The following is a 13,347-nucleotide window of genomic DNA, read 5'->3' as shown; positions in this document are numbered from 1 at the left end:
CTACAATAGAAATTAAATTTAGTTTTTTTTTTTCATTTAAGAAAGGAACAGATAAGACCCTGAAATAAATGATCAAAGAGAGAAAAGAATGAATTACTTGTTATTCAATGCCATCTTTGATGTTAGAAACCTCAGTCAAAGCATTTCGCCATCTTTGGATCTTGTATTTATCTTCCTTGTGTGTCTCTTCGTGTTTGGCAAATGCTTCTCCAACTTTATCCTTTTGTTTTCTCAAATCAGACGGATCCACATCATAGAAAATTGGAAATACTTTATGACCTTTTTCCAATTTTTGTTTAACAATCTCAGCAAGCTCCTCCAAACACCAACTTGAAAAGGCGTAGGTTTTGGAGAAAACGATTACCGAACACCATGATTGTTGAATGGCTTTAAAGAGTTCTGGCGCAATCTTCGCCGGCCTCCGGCTTTGGGTCATCCTGAAAGTGACGATTCCACTGCGTTGAAGAGCATCATATAGATGATCTGTAAAACTTCTGCGGGTATCTTCACCTCTAAAACTCATGAAAACATCATATTTGTGTCTAGAAAGAGAAGGAAGGGTAACGACAACATGGAGATTATAGGAGGAAGAAAAGGATCTCCATCTGATGTTCAATATATATATATATATATATATATAATATATATATGGCCTAAAACGCAGGAAGAAACTAGGAACAGTACTCCAAGTAAAAAAGCAAGAATGAAGAGAAAGGAGATCAAATTGCCAAAAACAAAGGGTTCTGAGCATTTCTGTATAATTATTAATACAAAAGGAAGAAAGCGTGTAGCGGTTGAAGCGTGTAGCGGTTGAAATGAAGGTGTTTTCTCGTAAGAATCCAATAAGCTGAGACTACAAATGTTTTCTTTGCTTTCTTCTGTATTACAGAGAGCCATGCCACTGGCCTGACCTAGAAATATTTTAACCACAGTTGGCCAATTTTATTTTGGCACTCATCTGGATAGTGATGAAATTTCAATACCCGAATGATTTTATTTTATTTTTGAAAGAAGAAAGGCGCAAGGGGGGGCTTACCACAAATCTGGCTACTTCAGTGGATTGTGAACAGCTATACTTTTCGGAGTAATCTCAGTGAGAAGCAAAATGGCAACCTACCACCATAAAAGAAAAGGTAACAGCTATATTCATGTGCTGACTGAGTCCGACCACAACTCATCTTAATGACTTCTAATAAAATCAAGATACATGAAAGACAAAACGAGGGCATGCATACCAAAAATTAAACCCCAAAACCAAATCTAAAAACAAGTTATTGATACAGTTGCTGAGCTAACACCAGCTTCCCCAAACATTGCTGTTGCAGCATCTGTCACTAATGCAGTTGCTCCAATGTTGACAACCCTGACTAGAGAAATTAAATCCACAATAAGAAATACTTTCAAGCTAAAGCTGCAAAAGGAAAATGGAACTGGTCAAGGTGATGGCAAGAAAAGAATAGTACGTGGTGCCAATAAGAATGGTTGTGAGAAAGCGTGTTACATCACTGGAAAGCATTTTAAAACACCATCTTCAGAGTCTTTTTCAGCCAGCTCGCGTACCTGACACAAGTTAACATCAGGAGATCAATGAACGACAAAATTCTTAAGGGTTTGATCACATATACAATGGAGGAAACTTGCAGCAGAAACTTCAATCGTTAATGATAGACTACTATAAAACATGGAATTCATATAGAATGTTCACATCACAAATCAAAATTTAATCTTATATTAACGTGAGCCAAATATCTCAAGTCATCAAAGAATCTGCGGAACAGGCATCTGAAGGGAAATCGAAAGACAACCGGACAAGGGTGTTGGGACGGCTATGTGTTTAACTCGGTTATACTCATTTCTTTCGAAGATATTTTTTTTTCTAAATTTTTATATATTTGGAAGATGATACCAGACAGTATAACATAGGACAGACAGAATTTATAAACTAACCAAATCATCTATATTCTTTCCAACTTACAACAATCCATATCCTAAGCATGCTGATATCCATAATTGAAAAACCACAAATTTGCATGTATGAATACAAACGCTATGAAGCCATAGTTGAAAGACATCAAATAACTTCCAAGGCCACAATGTAGTTATAGCAGTCTCCGCCATTGACAAGAAGGCAGACAAACTCAAAAGCGCAGTCAAGACCACTCCTTGTTCCTTAAACACTTTGAGAACCATAGATGCCTTAGGCCAAGCATTCCTCAACAACAATATACACTGTCCAATCACTCCATAACCAGCATTAACCATTCCCTCTGCAGCAAAAACTCTTTTGCACCCAAAGACCAATACACCACAAACAAATGCCACCAAAATACCCCTTTTCACCAAAATCAAATTCTGATCAGTTCCCATATCTTCCTTTTCTTCTTCTAACAAACCCTTATGTCCCAAAGCACCATTTTTTGGCACTCCCAAAGCTTTGAAAACTCGGGGATTTGAGCTGGCGGAGATTACAGGAGTTGGGTAGAGATTACTTTTGGACAAAAACTTTGATGGGTTCTTCAAATTTCGATCAAAAAACAGGAAAGATGACGACTTTGTTGAATTAATGAAATTTCGAGATTGATTTATATGTTTCAAATATGTTATTTAAAAAAATGTAAGATGACTCGGTTATACTAATAAAATATTGGATTAAGTACACAAATAGTCCCGGTTATAGAGTGCTATTTTATTAAGTTTTATGTCTATTAAAATTTATAAAATGGTCCATCGACTATAATACATTACTTTGTCGAGTATCTTATTATTAAAAGTTACAAAATGATCATCTAATTATTCATATATTCTAAATTCATCATATTTTGTTTAAAAAATTGACGTCATTCTGAGCTAGACGTTAACATATAGATTGTGATATAATAAAATATGATCTCAAAATCTCAAACAATTATCATATCTCAATCAAAAAGTTAACATCCAACTCAAATTGTCGTCAATTTTTTAACAAAAACGATGAGTTTGGAACATATGAATAATCAGGACTAGACTGTAACAGCCGTTAAATTTGATTGCTATGTGACACGTATCGATTTTATATCATTTTAAAAAACTATTTTTAAAAAATTATTTTAAAAATTATTTTAAAAAAACCTTTTTTCCTGAAATTATTAAAAAAATCTCAAACTTCCTTAAAAATCTAATTTCAATCCATTTGTCACGGCCGCCAACCAACCGAAATTTCAACGATGTGAGATCGGCCGAACACCCAACGATCGAAACCTTTTCTTCAACCTCTAATTGTAGCGACCAATCGATGATTGCATCGTGAAGAACCCCTTTCAGACGATCACAAAATCTTGTATTTACACGGTCATTGGGTGTTCGACTGGTTACAAAAATAAGGGGTTTTGGTCATTGGGTGATTGTTCGGTAGAACAATGTTGGATATTCAGTCGATTGACGACGTTGATAGCGGACGACAGTGCTAAGGGATTGAAATTAGGGTTTTTTAAGAATTTTGGGGTTTTTTTTATAATTTCAAGAAATATTGGGGTTTTAAATAAAATTTAATTTTAAGTGTTCGTTTGAAAAAAAAATAAAATTTTATATGTTTGACATGTATTGGATAACGATAATTTTAATGGCTGTTATATCCCAATACCTAAAAATATAACGTTGAAAATAATAAACCCTTAAAAGTATAACAAAAAAACACATATTTTAACAAAAAAGTATTTTAATCACTTATTTTTACATTAAGCCTAATTATTATTACAAATTATATATAATAATATTATAAATCAATTTTCTTTGAAGTTGCCACTTTCCAGGCCACCAAACAAAAACCAAATACTAAAGTAATTATATTATAGAGCAAGTTCCGGCAACCCCTGAGTTAGAATTTGGTTGTTGTTTCACAAAAAAATGTCCCGAAACTCATGAGTGTCGTCTGAAACATTTCGGCTTCCTCATTCGCGGATTACAGAGTAAGTTCCGACAAAATGGAGGGCATATTTGGAATCAAGGTGTCAAGACTAACAAGACCCATGAAATTTGAGACCGAACGACCACCATCTATGGCGATCGACGGTGGTGTCCGACCACCTTCTGTTTTTATTTTATATATTTCAATTATTTTAAATTAAATAATAATAAAAATTTCACGTCATATAGAAATAATAAAAAAATAATTCAGAGTGATCAAAACTGGAGTAATTTGAAAATTCAGTGGGTAAATTAAAAAATTGAAAGTACAGTGAGTAAAATAGGAGAGAAAGTATAATTCAGTCAGGAATGATGTATTTTACCCTTTTTATATTAATATCTAAAAAAATTCTGTTTATGAGTTAAATTAGAGGTATATTGTATTTAAAAAAATAGAGCCAAAATACAAGTAATATTATTTAGTGATTTTATATAATTTTTATAATATATCACAGAGTTGTCGTGTAAGTAAGACGAATTGAAAAAAAATATTATATAAAAGTTTATATAAGTTGAAAAGCAAAATTTAGTTTAGTATTTTATATTTTTAAATTAAATATAATATTTTTTTCATTATTATAAAGTATAGAAATATTAAATATATTTTAAAAATTAAAATTTTAAACTCATTTTCACTTCAAATCCTATATTAACTATAGTTTAATATATATATATATATAATATTCAACTATAAATTAACTATTATATTTACCGTCAATAATTTCTAGAGTAAGTGGTTAAAAGTTATCAATTGGTATTTACCATCAATATTTAAGTTATCAATAATTTCTCTTCTCCATCTCTCTAATTAGAAATTATTTTTTTAAATATTACATTTGCCAAAGTAGTTTAGTATTCTAAAATTCTCTATTTTTTTTGTTATCCTTCCCGTTACAAGGTTTCGCATTGACTAATTCGAATTGACCTACATCGTACATCTAGTTTTGGTGAATGACGGACAAAAGAAGCTTTTTTCCCCTCTTATATATTGTCGTATTTTGTTTATATGGTGAATGATGATTTAAATAGTATGTTTATTCCAAATTAGGTTTAGTTTAATAGAATACGTAAGTGTTAAAGACTAAAATTGTTATTACATTATGTCATATTACAATTTTTAAGTTCGACCAAATTTTTATAAAAGATATATCAAAATACAGTAGTTGGACCATCAAAACAAAAGTAGAAAAATAGATGAGGTACCAAATAGAAAACTGACGCAAAGAATTAGCGGTGATTAGAAAGTCAGCATAATCAACAGACGTTTCTTCCCATGTACCTAATGGTTCTCAACATGTCTGTCTCTATGTCCCTCAACAGTGGAGTCTTCATTCAATTTGTGCCCTTCTTTGATAATGTGTTGCTCTGTTGTAAGTTGGAGATCTTCCAAATCTTTCTCATACACTATCCCAACCCCACATTTCTTCACCCCCAACACCTTTGCCATAAGCCTTATATATGAATGACAATTCAAGTTCATCGCATTCCTGATTTGAGCAATCCGGTGTTGATGTATTCTCGGTTTCACTTTCACCACATTCATTCTCCAAGTAATATGGATATAACACGTCACGCCCCCAGTAACGAAGAAAAAGGTGGTCTTTTTTTATGGGCTGATTATATCCTTTCCCTAAAACAATCCTAACGTTATCAAGACGTCGAGGTTCTCCACAATGGATAACAGCATTACACCTGATTCGCTCACCCCCCCCCCCCCCGAAGAATCACCACCGGCAAAAATGCAGCAGAAAGCAACTCCCATCCATTGACTATCATTCCGAATATTGAGAGGCAGTGGCATCTTTATTGAAGAGTTGACTCTTTGATGGCTGAACCATTCCGGGATTTCACTTCCAGGTATAATGATATGATCTCGGTTATGTGTTCCGAGTCATATACGATGTTGCCCGATCGTGATTCTAGTAAGAACTTCACAGTGCTTTGATTGAAGACTGAAAAATGCATAAACAACGTTATAAGAAGGAAAATATGTATATATGTATGTGTATGAAAGTAATGGAAATGATAGAATGAAGTTGAAGTTGATTGTAAATGAAAGAAGTGTGGTGGTGACAGTGGTTGAATGGATGTAACGAAAATGGTGAAGGATGTTTGTAGTTGGCGTGGAGAATGATAGTAATTCAAAAGATGGATTGTGACCCTCTAACTATACATGATCCCGGTTATACTAATAAAATGTAAGATGACTCGGTTATACTAATAAAATGTTGGATTAAGTACGGTTATAGGGTGTTGTTTTGTTTAGTTTCCTGTCTATTAAAAGTTATAAAATGGTCCCTTGACTATAATGCATTATTTACTGAGTCCCTTGACTATTAAAAGTTACAAAATGATCATCTAATTATTCATATATTCCAAATTCATCATATTTTGTTAAAAAAAATTGACGTTATTATGAGCTAGACGTTAACATATTGAATGTGATATAATAAAATATGATCTCAAAATCTCAAACAATTATCATATCTCAACCAACAAGTTAACATCCAACTCAAATTGTCGTCAATTTTTTAACAAAAACGATGAGTTTGGAACATATGAATAATTAGGACTAGACTGTAACAGCCATTAAATTTGACTGGTAAGTGACATGTGTCGATTTTATAGTATTTTAAAAAATATATTTAAAAAAACTTTAAAAAATTATTTTTTTTTAAATCTTATTTTCCTGAAATTATTAAAAAAATCTCAAACTTCCTTAAAAGCCTAATTTCAATCCCTTTGTCACCGCCGCTAACCGACTGAAATTTCAACAATGTGAGACCGGCCAAACATTCAACGGTCAAAACCTTTTCTCCAACCTCTAACTGCATCGATCAATTGACGATTGCCGCGTGAAGAACTCCTTTTCACCCGATCGCGAAATCTTGTATTTACACGACCATTGGGTGTTCGACCAGTCACAAAAATAAGGGGTTTTGGTCATTGGGTGGTTGTTCGGTACAACAATGTTGGGTATGCGGTCGATTGACGACGTTGGTAGCGGTCGGCGGTGCTAAGGGATTGAAATTTGGGTTTTTTGGAATTTTGGGTTTTTTTATAATTTCAAGAAATATTGGGTTTTTAAATAGAATTTAATTTTAAGTGTTTTTTTTAAATAAAATTTTATATGTTTGACATGTATCGGATAACGATAATTTTAACGGCCGTTATAGGTCAAGGCCTAAAAATATAACGTCGAAAATATTAGACACTTAAAAATATAACAGAACAAATGTTAAACACATATTTTAACGAAAAATAGTTTAGTAACTTATTTTTACATTAAGTCTAATTATTATTACAAATTATATATAATAATATTGTAAATCATTTTTCTTTGAAGTTGCCGCTTTCCAGGCCACCAAACAAAAACCAAGTACTAAAATAATTATATTTTTTTTCTTAATCTTTGTCTCCTTTTAACTCATTTTCACTTTAAATCCCATATTAACTATAGTTTTATATATATATATATATATATAATATTCAACTATAAATTAACTGAGTAAGTGGTTAAAAGTTATCAATTGGTATTTACTGTCAATATTTAAGTTATCAATAAATTCTCTTCTCCTTCTCTCTAATTAGAAATTAGTATTTTTTTAAAATATTACATTTGCCAAAGTAGTTTAGGTAATCTAAAATTTTCTATTTTTTATTTTCCTCCTGGTTACAAGGTTCTGCCTGACTAATCCGAACTGATCCACATCGCACACCTAGCTTTGGTGAATGATGGGCTAAAGAAGCTTTTTTTTTTTTTGCTTTCTTTTCCCTCTTCTTTATTAATGTATTATGTTTTATGGTAAATGATGATTTAAATAGTATGTTTATCCAAATTAGGTTTAGTTTAATAGAATATATAAGTGTTAAAGACTAAAATTGTATTACATTATGTCATGTTACTATTTTTATTAAGTCAACGACCGAAGTTTTTATAAAAAATATATATCAAAATACAATAGTTGGACGATCAAAACAAAAGTAGAAAAATAGATGAGGTACCAAATAAACAATTTACGCAAAGAATTAGTAAGACGAGAGTGGTGATTAGAAAGTCAGCATAATCAACAAACGTATCTTCCCCTGTACCTAATGGTTCCCAACATGTCTCTCTCTGTGTCCATCAACAGTGGAGTCTTCATTCAATTTGTGCCCTACTTTGATTCATGTGTTGCTTTGTTGTAAGTTGGACATCTTCCAAATCTTTATCATACACTATCCCAACCCCACATTTCTTCACCCCAACACCTTTGCCAAAATATTCGAATGACAATTCAAGTTCATCGCATTCCTGATTTGAGCAATCCGGTGTTGATGTATTCTCGGTTTCACTTTCACCACATTCATTCTCCAAGTAATATGGATATAACACGTCACGCCCCCAGTAACGAAGAAAAAGGTGGTCATTTTTTATGGGCTGATTAAATCTTTTCCCTAAAGGAACGTAAAACCTATCAACATCTCGAGGTTCTCCACAACGGATAACACCGTCACATTTGATATACTCATCCCCCGAAGAATCACCACCGGCAAAAATGCAGCAGAAAGCAACTCCCATCCATGACTATCATTCCGAATATTGAGAGGCAGTGGCATCTTGATTGAAGAGTCGACTCTTTGATGGCTGAACCATTCTGGGATTTCACTTCCAGGTAAAATAACATCGATCCTTTCTCTTGAATTTGCAAATGCCTGAAAAATAAAACCCCTTTCGCTGGTAACTAAAAACACAAATTCTTAAGTACGAGATTTTGTTAAGCAAAAAAGAGAGGTTGAACAACCTTGAGATGTTTTTTCAGCAATGTTAATGCATTGATGTTCTCAGCCAATCTGTAGCAGTTGGTACCTGTAATATGCATCCAATCCATTGGATTGCATGCTTTTGATGGATTAGCAATTAGTTCCAGAGAAGCACAATCATCTATGCTCACATATTCTACACTGTTGGAAGCTCAGGCAACGATTTCAGCCCCCGGCAATTCATCAAGTCAAGATATTCAAGCTTGGAAAGTCGAGTAAGAGAATCAGGTAGGCTGATGAAATTGTTACTGCTGAGATCGAGTCTTTTCAAAGAGGACAGACAAGAAATATCAATAGGAATATCTCCTTCACAAAGATTGCAGTCCCTTAGATTCAGCTCTGTCAATGAACTCAAACCCAACAACGAAGGCAACATCAGAGCCATTGAATTTGTCTTTCCTCTTTGGAATTTTTTGAAGAGAGAAGGCAGATTTTTTCGAAACTTAGATGAAGATCCCTTGCGGCGGTTGAAAGACAAAAATTTAAGATTTTTAAGTCGAAAAATGCAGGACGGTGGTTTTGTTATGGCCGTTTCACTCAAGTCGAGCTCTTCCAAAAACTCTGCTAGCTGCAAACTCTCTGGCAAAAATCCAACTCTATAACATCCGGAAAGATCAAGAGTTTTTAGACAATCCATTTTGCAATCAATCTCTGGAAACCAAAGAAGATTTGAACAACCCGAAAGAATGAATGTTTGAAGAGATTCCATTCCAATTTTGGTTGGAAGATTCCTGAGACTTTTGCAGCCTCTCAAATTCAAATTTTGAAGCCTCTTAAGCTCTGCTATGGATGGATGAACATAAACTATTTTTGTACAACCTTCCAGGATCAGAACTTCAAGACCTGGGGCCATTGTGAAGTCCGGAGTCTTAATCAGGTTCGGGGACCCTCTGAGGTTTAACACTTTCAGCTTGTACAAGGGCTGTTGAAAACAATAATAAATTAGAGAGAAAAGTGAAAACATAAGAAAGCTCATTCTTGTTGTTTTTGTCTCTTATCATAATCAAATTTTAATCATTCATCTTAAAATTAGAGAATGAATTCCTACTCTGGTTCCCTTCCATAGCTGTTCAATGCGACTGTATTGTAACAGAAGTGCAACAAGGTTGTCCGGTTGAAAGCCTAAGGGAAGAGATCTTAAAGGACATCCTTTCCAATCTAAAAGCCGTAGCTCATTAGAAAGATATTTGAGACCATCACAATTTGAGAGGCAAAGAACTTTGAGCAATCTCAATCTTTTCATCTTCGAGAAGGCATCGACACTCAAATTGAGTGTCTTGTTCGATTCCCTGATAACCATGAGAAAAACAAAAAATGAGCTTCAAACCATGCAAAAACAAATCCAATACCTAAAAGCTATGTTGCTCCATTACTTTGTTTTCAATCGTCCATATTTGATACTTGTATCTGACGCATATTCGGATAAGAGTATTGTAATATGATATTTCAAGAACTCTTCGAATCCATGGAAAAACGTTAAAATCAATACCCATGTTTTCCTACCTTTGATTGTCGATGATCATGGCTTCAATCACTTCCGTGGCCTACAAGTAATCAAGAACAGAGTATAAGAAGACAGAATGAATGGTTTAAACTCCATGATAAAACTTTTGACAATTTACACCTATGTTTAACATTACGATAATCTTTTGATCGGAATATAGTAAATAAATCACTTTAAACAAATTATAACATTTTCCAATTAGAGTGATTTACTGAATATTATGTATATTTTTGAAGACTTAGTTTTAATGAATGACTTACAGTTTCTTTTGTTAGAACATGTTGGATGTCCCTTTCATCCCACAATCGGCAACGCTGTCCAGGTTCATCAATAGATTTCTCCCAAACAATTTTCCTTCCCATTTCTTGTAGCAAGTCATGCATCCACAATCTGTTGTCTTCATCAACTGCCACTAGGGATTTCTTAACAAGAACATCGATTCCAATATCTGGGAAAAACTCACAACCATCCAATACTTTGGTCACAAAATCTTTCTCCTCCCTACTGAAGAAGCATGCGATATCAAGAAATATATTCTTTTCCCTTTCTTCCAATCCATCAAAACTGATTCTAAGTCTATCAAGAATATCTTTGTTGGAGTCTCGTTTAAGTCTTTCAATTGCGCTTCTCCATTGAGTTGCATCTCTACCACACAAAAATGAACCCAACACTTCAAGAGCTAAGGGAAGACCACCAGCATAACTTATAACATGTTCAGAAAGCTCAACGAAAACATCTTCCAACGCTGTCTCACTATCGAAAACTTTCAAATTAAAAAGCCGAAGTGCATCATTGGGACTCAATGTTGTAGGCTTATACACATAATCGACTCGATAAGATCGGAGCAGATGTTCATCTCTTGTTGTTACAATGATCCTACTGCCTGAACCGAACCAATCACGCCTTCCAACCAAGTGTTCCAAGTGTTTTCTGTTATCAACATCATCAATAACAACAAGAACCTTTTTGTGAGACAACCTATGACTGATGATTGCATTCCCTTCATCAACATCGAATATACTGAATCCTCCTTCAGACAAGGTTTGAGTAAGAAGTTGTTTCTGTATAGAAACAAGTCCCAATTTGTTTGAAACTTCTCGAACATCAGCAAGAAAGCTTTTGCCTTCAAAATGAGATGACATTTGGTTGTAAACAACTCTTGCAAGAGTGGTTTTACCGATGCCACCCATTCCACATATTCCTGTAATACGGACATCATCTTCTCCAACATTGATTTTTGAATACAACTCCTCTAAACGGGAACTAATTCCAACCAACTTATCATGAACAACAGGATACGTTTGACATAATTTTGCTGATACCTTTTTAACAATATCTCCAATGAATTCAGATTCATGCCTACAATAGAAATTAAATTTAGTTTTTTTTATTCATTTAAGAAAGGAACAGATAAGACCATAAAATAAATGATCAAAGAGAGAAAAGAATGAATTACTTGTTATTCAAATGCCATCCTTTGATGTTAGAAACCTCAGTCAAAGCATTTCGCCATCTTTGGATCTTGTATTTATCTTCCTTGTATGTCTCTTCGTGTTTGGCAAATGCTTCTCCAACTTTATCCTTTTGTTTTCTCAAATCAGACGGATCCACATCATAGAAAATTGGAAATACTTTATGACCTTTTTCCAATTTTTGTTTAACAATCTCAGCAAGCTCCTCCAAACACCAACTTGAAAAGGCGTAGGTTTTGGAGAAAACGATTACCGAACACCATGATTGTTGAATTGCTTTAAAGAGTTCTGGCGCAATCTCTTCGCCGGCCTCCAGCTTTGGGTCATCCCTGAAAGTGACGATTCCACTGCGTTGAAGAGCATCATATAGATGATTTGTAAAACTTCTGCGGGTATCTTCACCTCTAAAACTCAAGAAAACATCATATTTGTGTCTAGAAATAGACGAGGAAGACGAAGGTAACGACAACATGGAGATTATAGGAGGAAGAAAAGGATGTCTCAATCTGATGTTCAATATCAATATATATATATATATATATATATATATATGGCCTAAAACGCAGGAAGAAACTAGGAACAGTACTCCAAGTAAAAAAGCAAGAATGAAGAGAAATGGAGATCAAATTGCCAAAAACAAAGGTTTCTGAGCAATTTCTGCATAATTATTAAATACAAAAGGAAGAAAGCGTGTAGCGGTTGAAGCGTGTAGCGGTTGAAATGAAGGTGTTTTCTCGTAAGAATCCAATAAGCTGAGACTACAACTGTTTTCTTTGCTTTCTTCTGTTCACTGTTGATTAGGCCTCGAGTCTAGCGTAAAGTCTACAAGGTGGACTACTTTAAGGGTAAACTACACTATTCATCACTGAAGTTTACTCTCTTTCCTATTTTACTCACTGTACTTTTAATGTTTTCAATTTACTCACTAAATTTTATAGATTGAATTTTTTATCACTCAACGATGACATGAATTATTTTATTATTTTTTCATAAAAAATGACATTTTTTATTAATATTTTAATATTATATAGAATTATAATATAAATAATATTTAAAAATATTAAATTATACATAAAATCCTAAATCCCCAAATTATACCTTAAATCTTAGACCCTAAATTAAAATTCTCACCTCACCCTCACCCTACCTTCGATGACAGCACTCACCTTGGATGAGGAGAACCCTTGATTGGTTTATGGTAATATTGTTGGAACCCTTTATTGCACTTACTTTTCAAAGACAATAGAGGTTTGCCAGATGAAGGGGCCTGGGAAGAGAAAGACAATGAAAACAATCTATGAACTAGTTGCATTGGGCAAAATAGATTAAAGGCAGAGACTTTACCTTTTTGCCCTTGTAGTGTATTTAATTTATTAATTTCGTCCCTATCATATTTTTGCATCAATTTAACTCTCGAAGTTGCTTAATTACATCATTTTATATCATACTCTTACTTAAAACCCCAAATTAAGGGTTTAAAGTTAAAAATTAAGGTTCAAGGTTAGGGTTTAAAGGTTATGAGGTTTTAGGTTAGGGTTTATGGTTATCAATTTAAGGTTTTAAGTTAAGCCTAGGGTTTAGGGTTACCTTCTAATTCACTCAACTACTACCATTTTTTCGTATAAC

The 13,347-nt window shown here is 33.6% G+C and overlaps 1 pseudogene; it reads right to left on the bottom strand.

Moving 5' to 3' along the window:
- Positions 1 to 100: 100 nt before the first annotated feature.
- On the bottom strand, positions 101 to 12,237 carry LOC120167355 (annotated as a pseudogene).
- Positions 12,238 to 13,347: the final 1,110 nt, after the last annotated feature.

This window comes from Hibiscus syriacus, unplaced genomic scaffold (assembly GCF_006381635.1).
Source record: "Hibiscus syriacus cultivar Baekdansim isolate YM2019G1 unplaced genomic scaffold, ASM638163v2 tig00111671_pilon, whole genome shotgun sequence".
Taxonomy (NCBI): domain Eukaryota; kingdom Viridiplantae; phylum Streptophyta; class Magnoliopsida; order Malvales; family Malvaceae; genus Hibiscus; species Hibiscus syriacus.
Note: the sequence above shows the minus strand (reverse complement) of the source record. Positions and strands in the feature narration are given on the sequence as shown.